Below are 15,976 nucleotides of genomic sequence, written 5' to 3' on the forward strand. Positions count from 1 at the left end.
AAGCTAGGTAACTGATTCATAAAACTTATAAAGTTTATTTTTATTTATAAAATTTATAAAGAAAACTTTATAAATCTCTCAGTCACAAAACTACAAATAAGTTTATTCATAAATACAGACTACCTCAAAAGAAAAAATGGAAGCGGTACTCTAAAATAGGATTATTTTTTGTTTGGTTGGTTTGGTTTAAATTGCTGATTTTCTGATATATTTTTATTTTGCAGAATTGACAAAAGGCAGCATTTTAAATATCAAGCACTGGTACTTTCAAAGATCTGCAAATTACACACGTTCATTTTGTACATTAAACACTGAAATCTTCAAGTAATTAAATATTGATCATCCACCGGTTAGGGTAACCTTTTTTGTTTTTTTACAGAATAACTTTCATCACAAGGAAAACTTACTTTTCTGCATCAAGTGAATATTTAATCCATCACTAACTTCTGTAGTCAAAAGCCCACATAGCGAATTAGAACATGAACTGAATACAGTAAACATGTTTGAAATGGAAAAGGAATACATGCAACTCAAAATCTGGGCAGTAGCTATGTCTAAGCCCCTTCACTAGAACAAAGCTGTGTCTGATACATCACTCAGCATGATCAACACCTTCTCTCTTCCACAAGGCCACCAGCAGCACAATGCCCACAAGGCAGCACCACGACTTCTGTGTCAAACCCTCTGAGGATGGAGTGCTTCCTACAGTGTCCCAGCACCTAATACTGAACTACACGGCTTCACAGTGATCAGCCACCAAGAAATGCCTTGGGATGCCAACTGTAGTGACAAAATTTTCTACAGGAACTTATTTAACTGCTGTGCTCATAATATTTTGAAAATAATAGACAATATACTTTGTTTTTACTACTACAGAATGGCTCTGTTAAATTAGAAGCTAAAACTTACAAACATTAACTACAGTGTACAGAAAATTAAAAACATATAAAACATCTGAACCTTGAGACATTCTTGAACTTCTCTGTGACTTGATGGTCATTCTAAATTGATTTATTTTTCCCCCCTTTTCAAGTCTTAGCTGACACACTGCTCACAAAGTCATATTAAATGCCACAGGGCATCCTTTTTCCTCTCCACATGGTATTTTTTCTGAAGCCTTCTAAACATTGCAAACTCACTGATTTTATAAACAACATCAGTAGTTCTTTCAAGGTTGTTTAAGAGATTGGTAACAGAATAATAAAACCTCAGAAAAAAGATAGGCAGGCAGAGCAGTGCCTCTACAATGCAATTACACTGGCTGGAAACCAATACACTGCTGCTTATTATATACCCTGGTATCTAATTTTAGGTGATACACTAGAAAACAGAACACTAGAGACAGGGAAAATCATAGCAAGATGAGGAAAACTGTTTAACATAATTGCCTCAATCCTCTGTACAATCCACTAAGAAAGGCAGGTGCCTCTGACAACCTCTGTGGGTAAGTTTGGTCTCTTTAGCTAGGTTCCCCCTCTCTCCATGCAGAAAAGCAGAGTTCAATGTCAGCAGTCTTCTTCCTTTGCACAGCATATGGGATTATTCATGAAGTACACAAAAACGATCTTGAAAATATTTTCAAACACAACTGTCAGAACAATTCCTTGAAAAATTGCTTCTGAAGATGAGAAGACAACACTTTTTATTGTTTCCTGCACAGCACCAAGTTTTTCAGATTGAGGCTGAATATAACTTGAGTATTTACAAGAGCAACTTATAAATAATATTAAGGCAGATTCAAAACAGTTTATTTTTGTTCCACCTTTATCTTCAACACACTGGCCAAACACAGGCTATAAATTTGAAATTCCTTTTTTCAAAAACAAATTCTGCCACCTGACTTCCAAACATATTATTCTGACCAAGTTGCAGCCCTCTAATCTGACATCTGTCATTGCTGCCAACCTTCATTCTTCATGTGTCACATCTCCCTAAAGGCATCTTTGTGCTATCTTCCACATCGTCTGTTTATGCTTCAAAGGAGCACCTTAAGGCTATCTAATCAGCTTATCATTCTCCTGCTAGTACTTTTGCCAAATAATACTTACAAATAAGCCTGCAGTTCTGCCAAGACTGCCGTATATCAAACTAGTAAATACTTTTTCTCACTGTTTTTCTTACCTGAACCTCTTCTACCTTGTTTCAATATCAAGTTGTAACTAAAGTAAAATAAAAAACCTGGATCAAGGAGCACTTTGTGGTATAGTACTACCACAACACAAAACAACACCGACAGACTATTACGAGGACTGAACTTCTAAATCACATAATTAAAGATCAATATGAACGTACCCTGCATGAATACCCATGTATGTGTATCTTTACACGTGTACTGGAAAAAAGTTCATCACACTCCTTAAGATAAGCGATCAAAGTATGAAATCTAATATCTGGTAAGTTATGATATACACATTAAAGTTAAAGAAAGCAAGTGTTTTTGTTGTTTTCTTTATTAATTGGGATCCTTTGCCAAGGATTGTGTTGAACTCTTTCACCAGAGATCTTTCAATCAAGTGTTGTCCCCTTCCATCCCTTACAAGATGTAGACTCTGAACTATCCAAGTATGTGAAATCAAACATTAGAGAAATCCCACAGCCTCCTCCATGCAGTAGCCTATACTGATATCAATGTGAGTTTTTCTACTTGCCTTTTATTTTTTAATCCATGAAAACTTTTTTCCTGAGTTGCAGTTGTTTGCAAAACTCAAAACACAGTTTAAGTGAATCATACAGATTTTCTTCTCTCTAATTTGTCATCTGTGTCACTGTTTTAAAATGCTTTCTTAAATAACAATGTTGCTTGTGCAGCAATTATTCGGTATTCAAGACAAGCTCACTGAGAAAACACATCTGAAGCATCAGGTATCGAACCATTCAGAACTTGCATGTCATAGTCTTAAATAATCGTTAACATCTCCACGTTTTAATAATATAACTTTATGAAAAGAAAAGCACAAATACTTCTGCATCCATTAGATACCTAGTTCAAATGGACAGAATGCTGTATTGCACTTATGTGGCAAGGCTTTGGTAGCAGAGGCAACCCCTACAGCTCTCTGTGAGCAGAACCCAACGACTCCCGCAGGTCAAAGAATCACAGGATCATAGAACAGCTTGGGTGGCAAAGGAACCTTAAAGATCATCTAACTCCAACCCCTCTGCCATGGATAGGGATGCCACGCACTAGATTTGGTTACTCACAGCCTCAACCAGCCTAGTCTTCCACACCTCCAGGGACTGGGCATCCACAGCTTCTTTGGGCAACCTGTTCCAGTGCCTCACCACCCTCTGAGTCAAGGATTTCCTCCTAACCTCTCATCTAAATCTCCCCTCTTTAGTTTAAAACCATTCCCCCTTGTCCTATCACTACACCCCCTGAAAAAGAGTCCCTCCCCAGCTGTTCTGTAACAAACTCCTTGAATGCAACCATCCAGCCGATTCCTTAGCCACCAAGTGGTCCATCCATCAGATCCATGTCTCTCCAATTTAGAGACAAGGATATCATGGGGGACAGGGTCAAGTGCCTTAAACAGGTCCAGGTAGAAGATGTCAGTTGCTCTTCCCCTCTCCGCCAACACTGTAACACTGTAGAAGGCCACCAGATTTGTCAGGCATGATCGGCCCTTAGTGAAGCCACGTTGGCTGTCACCAACTTAATCACCTCCTTTTTCTTTCACATCCTTTTAAAATGCTTCATTCAGCCATACACATTAGGAAAAAAAGGGAATATGAGTCAGTCTTTCTCCTGTTCCTCTCCTGAAGTGGCAACAACTTTACAGCTACAGTAAAAATAATGATAATGATGATAAAAAAAAGGTTAGCTTTAATCTAAGTACGTCATTGATGACACTGGATCATGATAAGCTATGTAGCCTGTTTACTTATTTTAAGACCAATAAACTTTCAAACTGTTCTAAAAAGGAGTATTTCTATTTGTTTTTAATGTAAACAATCTTCAGATTGCAATACAGAAATGATTAGGAACATTGATGAGAAAATCTGCCAAGATCATCTAGGCTAATCTGCTCATAATCACCATGAATACATAACTGATTTTGCGGACCTTTCTGGAGTAATGTAATGATTAAAAGGTAGTGATCAAAAGCTGCAAATATAGTAAGCCATAGGAATCTGAATGGAAAGACAGAGAATGTTTTAGTTGTGGCAGATCCTTGTAAAACCAGATGTGTTTCAAAACATTTTAAGTGATCTGAAGAAAAAGATCATGCAACAGAGGAAGCCATGTACACCACCCAAAACACTAACAGTTAGCAGACCCAGGAGATGATGGCACATGAGCAAAACAAGATACCAGAGTGCAGAGTATGAAATTCCTGCTACAGACACTGATGCACACTGATCATCATCCTTACTCTAGTTGCTGCCAATGTGCAATGCTTCTAAGCAAACCACACCTCTGGAAAGCACTGATATATTTCAGGAAGGAGAGGAGAGTTCTTCCCTAATCCTTGCTTGCAGCAAAAGCCACAGTCCCTGTAGCAAGAGATTCAATGTCCTACAAATCTGATCCAAGCAAATACAGAAAAAAAGAGACACAAGCAAAAGATGTTGTTTTTTTTGTTTGTTTGTTTGTTTTTCCAAGTACTGAAGCTGGGAAAGAAAAAAAAAAATGGTTTATAGGAAATAGTTTACACATGCGTGTTTACTCAAGAAGTAAAATTAATCCCTCCATAGGATGCCTTTTCATTAATTACATCAGTAACACTTGTCCTTAACGAAGCCTGCTGTGCTGTGAATCAAGAATATATTACCACGATGACACAGTATTATATTAATTTGGGGTGGCCTGTCTTTCAGATCATGGCTGTCTCACATTTGATATGCTCAAAGCAAAAGCTAAAGTTCATGACTGGGAGCCCAAAACACTTCAGAACTAAAAGCTGTACTATCAGGATGCAGATGCAAGGATGCCTCATGTTTCTTTGTCCTCTAGCTACATACACAACAGAACACTCATGGATCAGGAAGCAGCAAATCTCATCATCCATCCATGAAACCACATCAAGTCAACATACAAGGATACCTACTAGAATACCTTTTATAAGCTACAAGATGCATCAGAATAACGTGTTTGCTGTACAAACTAACATAAAATGAAGTAGAGATGAAATGAGACATTAATCCTCGATTATCAAAGCCATAGGTGCATCTACTTATACATGCAGACAATATTAAATTTCAATTTCAGGTTTTTATAATCTTAAATGATCCAGGCACTTTTGTAGCATACTTAAATGTCTCGGCTGTATTTAGTTACAATGATTTTGAAACCTGTTCATGCTCTTAAAAAAATGCTTGTCAGCACAGTACTGCACATGGATGATACAAACCTGCTATTTCATACTGTACTCAAAACATGGATCTGGTTATTATTATAGATCTGGGAGTGGAGTTGTGGACTCAAATTCCCTAACTTCCCTCCTTGCGTTTGCCACAGATTTTATCAAAATTTCTCTTTCCCCCCCCCATATACTGAAATAGAACATTTTAAAATTTTACTATGTCTGTATAAAACAAATGTTCCCAGGTCACAGTTTAAAAGTCAGTGCTTTTTGAAGCTCTCATTTTAAAATTGCCAAGTTTAAACAACTTTCAAACATCTTGGCTACAACTCATATAACATCATACAAAATGGAGATTACACACTTGAAGTACACAGGTGACTGAGGACTCCACAGTCCTGATGTTATTTGAATGTCCAGGGAAATTATTAAAAAATTTACATTTGCAGTGAAATTGGTGTAAACTAGTTCATAAAAAAAAAAAGCAAAAAACAAAAGAGCTGGTGAATTGTGAGAGGAACATAATAGTACAGGTAAACAGTTTGCAAAAAAAGCAATTGCACTTTCAAAGGAATTGGAAGAAATTAATTTTTATTTCCAAAGTCCTGCTTCTTTCCATTATCAGGCAATGTGAACATCCAATAACCATTCAAATTGCAAACATATTGTAGGGAATGAAATTTCACACAAACACTCTGTCATTTTATGACTAAAAATAAGTTGTGAAAACAAAAGCTAGAAAGGATTTGGAAATGATAGTATTTCAAAACTAGACTAAAAAAATGAGAAAATAGATATTTGGTTGTTTTAGTTCTTAACAGAAGGAATGCGTTGTGTTTGCAATAAGCGATGCTGAAGCATCGTGCTTGAAAGCTGAAACACATGGAATTAGGAAGGCAGGCAGTATACTCTGCTGCTGCTTCAAGATCACTATGTGGGGAAACTACCTGGATCTTTTAAGGAGAAGAGGTTGCCTAAAATGCTAGGTACGAGTAAAGATGATGGGAATCCCAGGAATCCCAGGAATCTTTTCTGCAGGCAAATCCCCTAGGAGAGACTGAATAAAAAGAACAGAGTTAAGCTGCTAGCTTTGAATTATGCATCAGATCTTGCTTGTACACAACATTGGAAATACATTACCTGTTGATTTTATTTCTGTTTCAGAAGTTACACTAAAGCTGGTAGTAGAGCTGGGCTAAGGAATGCACAACACCTATTAAGAGGAATCATGTTCTACAAGATTTTTTTCAGCTCTATTTGCAGAGGTAGCAAAATTGCAGACTATAATTATCAGAATATGAAAAAAAGGAATAAAATGCCATTACAAATTTTATTTCATGCATACATCATATTTTAAGGTCAAACAGCTATCCATGACAAAATGAAGTCATGAAGACAAAAAGGATAACCGCTGTGTTTGTAGACAATGTAATGTAAATACCTGCATGCCATAGTAATTATTGTCTTCAGCTTTTACTGAATATATTTTATGATAAATTCCTAGCAGATAAAACTTGGCCACAGAAGTAATGTATGATCCTTTAACAGCCAACAGCAGACAAAATAATGACCAAAAAAAGTTATTTTAAAAGTGCAAGCAAAACCTCTAAATTAAGTCAACATAATTTCTAATACAGAAGCCAGTACTGCTGCAGGAAAAAAATGCAAGTGGCTGCTGTTGCTAATAACATATAAAAATAATTTTAAAAGTTGTTAAGGCAGTTTCTTCCACAATTATGTTAAATGACTTGTGTCTGAAGAGTCAAACAAATTGCTCTAGTGCCGTTTTAAATGCTTTTTTGCTTTGTTTTCAATCAGCTCTTCCAGCAAGAGTGAAGAATAATCTGTCCCAAGAGAAAATGTTTTGATAGTTTCTCTTCTCTCATGTTCTCTTGCAGATTCTCATATTGGGTAGGATACTGACCAGTCAGACTTAAGTAGAAAAACTCATCTCATCATTTCAACTGAAAGCTGCTTTAGGGGAACTAACACATGATAAATGCAAAGTTAAAATGTCAAATAAAAACATCTCTGAAAATAGAAAATTACTACATAGTTTTGAGTCAACTACTGAATTCATAGTACATAATTCTTTTCCCATTTGCAGTCAGCATTATTCTCACTAAATTATGTCTCAATTTTGGTAATTATTCTAACCTTCAGACCATCCATCTTTTCTCTACAAAAAAAAATGTATTTATTTTAATAATAAATGACGTTATGGATGTTCCTTTAGAATATGTCTTTACTCTTGATCTACATGGCCACAGCTTCAGTCATACACAGACTCTGAAATAAGCATACATTCCTAGGGTAAAATCTGTGTACAACATGATATTGTTTTAGTTTCCTGTGTACAATACCATATCCTTTTAACTGTAGTTACCTGACTAGGTACATGCAAATATTTCTGTATTTTACTAATTTCAAGGTTGAAAACTATTCCATGAGCTACATAACATAACAAAACACCTATTTATTTCAGTGAGTGTCTCAGTGACCACCTTCCTTGTGATAGTTTTCTGAAAAGCTTCTTAGGCTAAATTTATCCAGACCAAACCAACATGTCCTCAACTCTCCAAACTGGGGATGGAAGGCGGAAAGAAAAAGAGACAGAAGAGGTCACTCTCTTTACTCGGGAACTGAAGACTGCCTGTAGCTCCGAACTTACTTATATTGACAATCCAGATGAATAACACTTTGTTAAAATATTTTATATTCTAAAAACCATGTCACATAAAATTTCAATCAGGCTGCTTGCAAAAATTAATTTTGTTGACAGCTTTACATTCATCTGTAAATTATGAAGCAGTATCATATTCAAAGTAGAAAATGCCGAACCCTTTAGTTCATTGAAATAGTTGTCTAGCTGTTTATGTTGATGGTAATTTTTGTTTGTTTGTTCAGTGCTAATTTTTCAAGCAAACTTGAAAAACCATACCGTCATCTGAAGTGGAAAGTAAAAGAGAAGATAAAGTGAACTGACTACAAAAAGACTGCTTCAAACAGCTGGCAGTCACCTTTATACTCTCTCAGAAAGGAACAAAACCTCTTGCAAGAGAGAAAGCAGAAGTTATCCCAACTCCCTGGCATGAAAGTCCATAAGTAACTCTCCAGAGGAACACAGGCAAGCTAGAACTCAAACTTCCATGAAAATTCAAGGTTTTAAGATCTTCTGTTCTAAAAGAGTATTTCTGAACAGCTGGCTTAAGAACATTTGCTCTGCTTTCAGAAGTGGGATTTAACAGAATAGCTTATGCAGTCCTCGCAAAATAAAAGTGAGCAATATTGCAATAATCTCTTTTCTTTTTTAAGTATAATTTACCTTGAAGAAATAAAATGATGCTTTGTAGTGTTTTGTGCTTAACAGACAACAAAATATGAGCATATGCAAAACACTGGCTTATCTATATCAAACACACTTCAACCAAAGGGACATAGTTGTCATGCTGTGACTGCAATGTCACTAATTGCTGGCTTCCTATTTCAGGGATGATACCAAAAGACATTAAAAAACCTCCACAGGGACTGCTAGTTCAGGAGAGCTTACTTGAGTCTTAAGCCTTTGCATGTAGTAGCATTTAGTGAGCTTGGGGAAAGACAGGGAAAGAGAAAGCATGTTTGTTGATAAATCACTAAGGAATAAATAAATAAATGAAAAAAAAAAAAAAAAACACAGGAAAAGTAACAAAATGTGACAGGTCAAAGAGGTAATTAAAAGGGCTAAAAAAAAAAAAGTATCTTATAAGGAATGGCTAAGCTGATAGCAATGAGTTCTGAAAAGTAGCTCAAAATCAGGAGAACAGCTAGGGAATTGGCAGGATTACTTGGTGACAAGGTGAAAGGGGTAGGAATGGATAACCCTATAGAAGAAGAAGTCAATGAGCTAGCATGCCACTATGACCAGATGGCATTCTCACCCTGAGTTCGAGAAACACAAATGTGAAATTACATTAAATGACAGACTTAGGTGCATCAACACATGTTATAACCACTGTGCCAGAGCACAAGACCCATCTGAAAAATGGACTTCAAGAGGATCATCACAGGGACCAGCGAGTCTGATTTCCATCTCTGCTACGATCACAGACTCCATAATAAAGAATAAGGCCACTGAACACATGCATAAACTGTTTGGTGGGAAAGAGTCAGCGTGGCCTCTGTAAAGAGAAATCTGCCTCATTAACTTGCTGGAGTGCTACAAGGATGTCAACAAGCACATGGATAAAGAACATCCTGTAGACAACAAGCATAAAGACCTTCCAAAATTCTTTGATAAGTTTTCCCACCAAAGTCCAGTCAAGAAAAAGTTGTCATGGGATTGGAATAAAGGTCTTTTTAAGAACTGAAAACCTGGTGAAAAGAAAGGTGAAAGCTTAGTGACCACTTTTCAGGATAGGGAAGAGCTAGCAGCAAATCCTCCAAGTGCAGATTCTGACAGCACTTTTATCCAGAATCTCTTACTGACAATCTGGAGAAGGGATGAACAATAAACATTTAATTTTCTAATGAATTTCTTCGAATTATTCAAATGCCATACAATATGTCAATACAGTGCTTTGCCTACTTTAGTATTAAAAACAAAACAGAAAACCAGCAACACAACACTCACACAAGATCAGTTCTTAGACTGCCAGTTAAAGTCTCACTCATGATGCCTTCTCCTTGGCTCTCCTCCCAGTCACAGACTCTACACATATGCAGGAAGGTCAATGGGAGAAAGAATGGAGCAGCATAGATTCAAGGAGTTACACTCTTGTCTCTCCCAATTTTGTCTTCAGAACCATCAGATATACATTGGACTTAAAAACAGGAGCATATGCCAAATGAGCTAGATAGATGCACAGATACTTATTTATTTTTTCTTCCCAGGTATTAATGGGTAATAGTAACTTACAATGTACATGCAAGCAGCATAGCATATAGAAAGATTAGTGGCCAAAAACAGCAGCAAGAGAAGGAAGTGCATAGAAACTTGAAATTGATGCACAACATAAAACAGAAAACTCAAGCAGTGAAGTAAACAGGAGATGATATATTGCCAAAGGAAATTTTCTAGTTTTCAGCATCACTAACTGAACAGAAAGAAGGGCAAAGATGAGGCAAGGTCTTGAATCAGGACGCAAAACATCAATAGAAGAAGGCATGTTTTAAGCCAATAATAAAGGGCACAACCATTTAACCACTGACTTCATGCTAGCTTGTGGAAAAAAAAAGCTGTTAAGAAGAAATGAAATGAGACTGTCTGAATCCGTTTGTTGGTTCTGCATGCAGTGTTAATAAGCTCCAGTAAAACTTTATGTACAGTAATCCAGTTTGAGACTAAAAAAGCATATATTATGTCTACTGAGTTAAGTTCATAATTTAGGAATGTGATAGGATATTATTATCATTATTAAACACAAACATGAAATCATTATCATTTCATTTCCAACTAAAGGTTACCTCATCTGTACAGACTTACCTTCTGGCTGCACTACAGTGCCATGTAATAGTTTATACCATTAGAACCGATAGAACACAAGAAGTACATTTCATAGCTCATAAGATCTGCCTCTCTGCCTCCTCTACATAGCTTTCTTACATAATATTTATTAGAGTTCAAAGTAAGTCTGTATTTTCAATATTGCAGACTGAGAATAATACCTAAAATTGTAGTGTAAGGACCATGAATAGGAATCCTGCTTCACTAAATTAATGGAAGTGTATCCATAATTAGGGTCGCTCTAATACAAATAAGTGACAAAACCATGTTGGGAGCTAGGTCAAGCCTGGAGTATGAACTCCCATGAGATCCATACAAACTTCTGTGCATTCAGTGCCAAATTCAAAGCACACTCCTTTTGACCTTGCTTTCATTAATGAAAAAAATGTGTATGTAAACACATATCAGCATGCAGCAATGTAAAAAGTGCTCCACTGTTTTTTCCCTATGGGAAAGGAGATGAGAGAGAATAAGCCACTCATGACGTATTTGTCACAGCCACTCAATGCATTTGAAGACTACAGATGTCACAGTGATGAGGGCAGTATGGTGAGCGTGAGCACAGATCTACAAAGAAGGACGTGAGCAGACAGAAACAACAGTCTGTCAATGACAGGCAGGAACATAATAAAACAATTAACCTTAGGGTAATTAAACTATTCACTCCTTTTTAGAGAAAACAAATGCCTGTATATATGTAATGCTGGTCACTTATCAGATCACCAGAAAAGGACAAATGAGGAGATAAGCTGTTAACAGAAATAAAATTATCCGGGAATTTTCTTTCTCAGTTCTACAGGTTCTCCTCTCATCATGAGCAAGAATTTGTGAGTGGCAAATTAACATGGCAGCTGGGCGGAATGCTCAATAAAACTTTGTATTCTTAGATAATATATCTTAGTCTACACTAGACTAAACTTTTGACATATAATGCAAGAAAGATGCAAAACCAAGCAGCATTTTCTAAACAAACTGATTTTGGTTAGCAAGACTCAGAAGCACTACTGGCTAACAGGCATCTGGAGACAGGGAGGAATGGATTCTATCAGGCAAGACATTGGGTGAGCTAGGTCCAACCTATCCTAGTGAGGAAGGTTTGAAATTAATCGCAAAGGGAATGGAGACCAAAACCCAAAGAAAAGTCAAGGAACAATGGCTGGAGGAGTGCTGGCCTACTATAGGACAAACAGGAGAAAAGATGACAGTGAATATGGTGTAAGGACAAGGCTGCTTGAATGCATTGCGCCTTTCTATGGAAGAGGTGATAGAGAAAAAAATCTGGGTCATGATTAGAGGGATTCTAGAAAGAGCAGCATTGTAGTGAATTAAGGGCTACAGATGACTTGATTGAGAAAAAATTAACAAAATCCATCAAAGAACTGTAAGATCAAGGGTCCCGGTTCCCATGGAAAATACTACCCTGGAAAATAAAACCTGCTGGAAAGGCAACAAGGAAAAATACAACAATACAGGTGAAGGAAAAAAGTTGGAGAATGATTTTCAGTATCAGACTTCGCTACTGGGACCAAAACACAGTAGTTTCAGGGAAGGTAAACAGCAAGATAAAGATGCTGGACTTTATGAGGTTGGATTTAGCCTTTAAAGTAGCCTCCCATGAGATTTCACCTGTCAGTTTTCTAAAAAGCCATACTGGCCAACGTGAGCTGATTGAAGTTAGAACCACAGAGTAACTTGGAGACATCTTCCACAGAGCACATACAGAAAGCAGGTGCAAGAGCAGCTTTACTCAGCCATGGTGACACATTGCCAACTACTAAGCTCAAAAAAAAAGAACATACAAAAAAGGAATATGAGGATGAATTTCATACAAACAGATTTTCATTACGATAGAAGAAGAACACAGAAATCTTGCCTAGAGACGAAGAGTTGGAATTAGGAAGACTCTGCTGAAGTCAGAGCTGGAAATGGATATAAAGAATATTGAGAAGGGTTTCTACAGTTACACCAGCAGCAGAATGTTTTTCCCACCCAGTCTATTTTTCAAAATTTTATTCTCTCTCTGGCATTATTCTTACAGTTCTTTATCTGTGGGTTTATTTAGTTGTAGAACTCTATTAATGTCTCCCTCAGGGTAAGAAATTAATATAACTCAGATGCCCTAAACTGTATTATGTCTAAATTGTATTAACAACTAAAGTTCAAAATCTAATGGTCTGTGGTACAAAAATACAGTAGTACTTTACCCAAAATTCCTTTGTTTTTCCTTGTTACAAAGTAATAACTTCATCAGAAATAGATTTTCTCCATCTCATGTTCTTTTGGTTCATCAACAGTATAAAGATGATAATGAGAATTTCTGTAAACCTATGATTCTGTTTTGATGTGCAGGTATTAACAGTATTTCAGGTATCAGGAAAACATCAAGCCCTCATCCAGCAGAACTACAGATCCCTTCAAAATGTGTTTTGTACAGATCCCTTCAAAATGCCGATTGTTCTCTGGATACCCAGTACCCTGAACTGGTGGAAGGGGATGGGGAGAGAGATGTGGCCCTCACTATCCATGAAGAAATGGTTGGTGACCTGGTACGGCACTTGGATCTATGCAAGTCAATGGGGCCAGATAGGATCCACCCAAGGGTACTGAGAGAACTGGCAGAGGTGCTGGCCAAGCCGCTTACCATCATTTATCAACAGTCCTGGCTATCGGGGGAGGTCCCAGCTGACTGGCGGCTAGCAAATGTGACGCCCATCTACAAGAAGGGCCGGAGGACTGACCCGGGAAACTACAGGCCTGTCAGTTTGACCTCAGTGCCAGGGAAGCTCATGGAGCAGATTATCTCGAGAGTCATCACGCAGCACTTGCAGGGCAAGCAGGCGATCAGGCCCAGTCAGCATGGGTTTATGAAGGGCAGGTCCTGCTTGACAAACCTGATCTCCTTCTATGACCAAGTGACGCGCTGGGTGGATGAGGGAAAGGCTGTGGATGTGGTCTACCTTGACTTCAGCAAGGCTTTTGACACCGTTTCCCACAGCATTCTCCTCAAGAAACTGGCTGCTCTTGGCTTGGACTGGCGCACGCTTCGTTGGGTTAGAAACTGGCTGGATAGCCGGGCCCAAAGAGTCGTGGTAAATGGAGTCAAATCCAGTTGGAGGCCGGTCACTAGTGGCGTTCCCCAGGGCTCGGTGCTGGGGCCGGTCCTCTTCAATATCTTCATTGATGATCTGGATGAGGGCATTGAGTGCACCCTCAGTAAGTTTGCAGATGACACCAAGTTAGGTACGTGTGTCGATCTGCTCGAGGGTAGGAAGGCTCTGCAGGAGGATCTGGAGAGGCTGGACTGATGGGCCGAGGTCAACTGCATGAAGTTCAACAAGGCCAAGTGCCCGGTCCTGCACCTGGGGCGCAATAACCCCAAGCAGAGCTACAGGCTGGGAGATGAGTGGTTGGAGAGCTGCCAGGCAGAGAAGGACCTGGGAGTGATGGTTGATAGTCGGCTGAATATGAGCCAGCAGTGTGCTCAGGTGGCCAAGAAGGCCAACAGCATCCTGGCCTGTAAAAGAAACAGTGTGGCCAGCAGGTCCAGGGAGGTGATCGTCCCCCTGTACTCGGCTCTGGTGAGGCCGCACCTCGAGTACTGTGTTCAGTTTTGGGCCCCTTGCTACAAGAAGGACATGGAGGTGCTCGAGCGAGTCCAGAGAAGGGCGACGAAGTTGGTGAGGGGCCTGGAGAACAAGTCTTACGAGGAGCGGCTGAGGGAGCTGGGCTTGTTCAGCCTGGAGAAAAGAAGGCTCAGGGGTGACCTTATCGCTCTCTACAGGTACCTCAAGGGAGGCTGTAGTGAGGTGATTCTGTGTTTTCTTGATCACAGAATAACAGCATAGTCTAGGTTGGAAGAGACCTCCAAGATCACCGAGTCCAACCTCTGACCTAACGCTAACAAATCTTCCACTAAACCATATCCCTAAGCTCTACATCTAAACGTCTTTTAAAGACCTCCAGGGATGGTGACTCAACCACTTCCCTGGGCAGCCTATTCCAGTGACTAACAACCCGTTCAGTAAAGAAGTTCTTCCTAATATCCAACCTAAACCTCCCCTGGCGCAACTTTAACCCATTCCCCCTCGTCCTGTCACCAGGCATGTGGGAGAATAGACCAACCCCCACCTCGCTACAGCCTCCCTTCAGGTACCTGTAGAGTGCAATAAGGTCGCCTCTGAGCCTCCTCTTCTCCAGGCTAAACAGTCCCAGCTCCCTCAGCCGCTCCTCGTAAGACTTGTTCTCCAGACCCTTCACCAGCTCCGTAGCCCTTCTCTGGACTCGCTCGAGCACCTCCGTGCCCTTCTTGTAGCGAGGGGCCCAAAACTGAACGCAGTACTCGAGGTGCGGCCTCACCAGAGCAGAGTACAGGGGGACAATCACTTCAAACATAAGGGACAAATATAAAAGGCACGAACATATCTATTCCCATGGATAGCATTTGGTGACATTGAGGAAAACAACTTGCAAGCTGAGCCGTTCTATTACCAGTTCATTTAAACAAATGTCTGTTCTGCTGTGGAAATTGTCTTTTTTTTTTTTTTTCCTTTGTGTGTGCCTGGAAAAAAGATTTTTTTGCTCAAAAGTATCAGTTACTATTTCTTTTCAACTTCACCAACTGTCCCACACTGGATATTTCAGCATTGGTAACAATAAATGTCTTCTCCCAGGTTCTTTTCTTACTGAGTACTCAATCTTTTTTTTTTTTTTTTTTTTAAATAAAATCTTTTTAGCAAACAATTTAGAAGCTACTGTTTATCCACACTTAGAATCCAATCACATACATTATTTCAGAAAGATGGAATAATAGATTTAGCTGAAGATCATAATAGTAGGAGATAAACTACATGGTGTTATTGAAATGATTTTGTTTATTAAATGACAACTGGAGTAGAAATGGCTTAAGTTTTAACATCTGTCCTCATTCTTTCAAAATGAGGGCATTTGACTTATTCTTTCAAAAGGCTTCATATCTTCTTTCATAAAACAGAACTGTCCATCTTTGCTTGTAAGACAGAAGCTAAGATAACAAAAATATCATATTTTTTTTCTATCAAAGGTGCCTAACAGCAAGCTCAAAAGAAAGCTATTTAAACATGAACGAATTCCTCTAACCAACATATTTTGCTAGTGCCACAAATTTAAGCTCTGGGCTAAGTTTTTCCTTTAGTTTCTAAACAGGATATCA

The 15,976-nt window shown here is 38.6% G+C and overlaps 1 protein-coding gene across 2 annotated transcripts in view; it reads right to left on the reverse strand.

Annotated features, from left to right (window-relative positions):
- Window positions 1-15,976, reverse strand: part of NBAS (NBAS subunit of NRZ tethering complex) — a 178,875-nt gene that overhangs the window by 73,767 nt on the left and 89,132 nt on the right. The gene's annotated exons all lie outside the window — the stretch shown is intronic.

This window comes from Oxyura jamaicensis, chromosome 3 (genome assembly GCF_011077185.1).
Source record: "Oxyura jamaicensis isolate SHBP4307 breed ruddy duck chromosome 3, BPBGC_Ojam_1.0, whole genome shotgun sequence".
Classification (NCBI taxonomy): Eukaryota; Metazoa; Chordata; class Aves; order Anseriformes; family Anatidae; genus Oxyura; species Oxyura jamaicensis.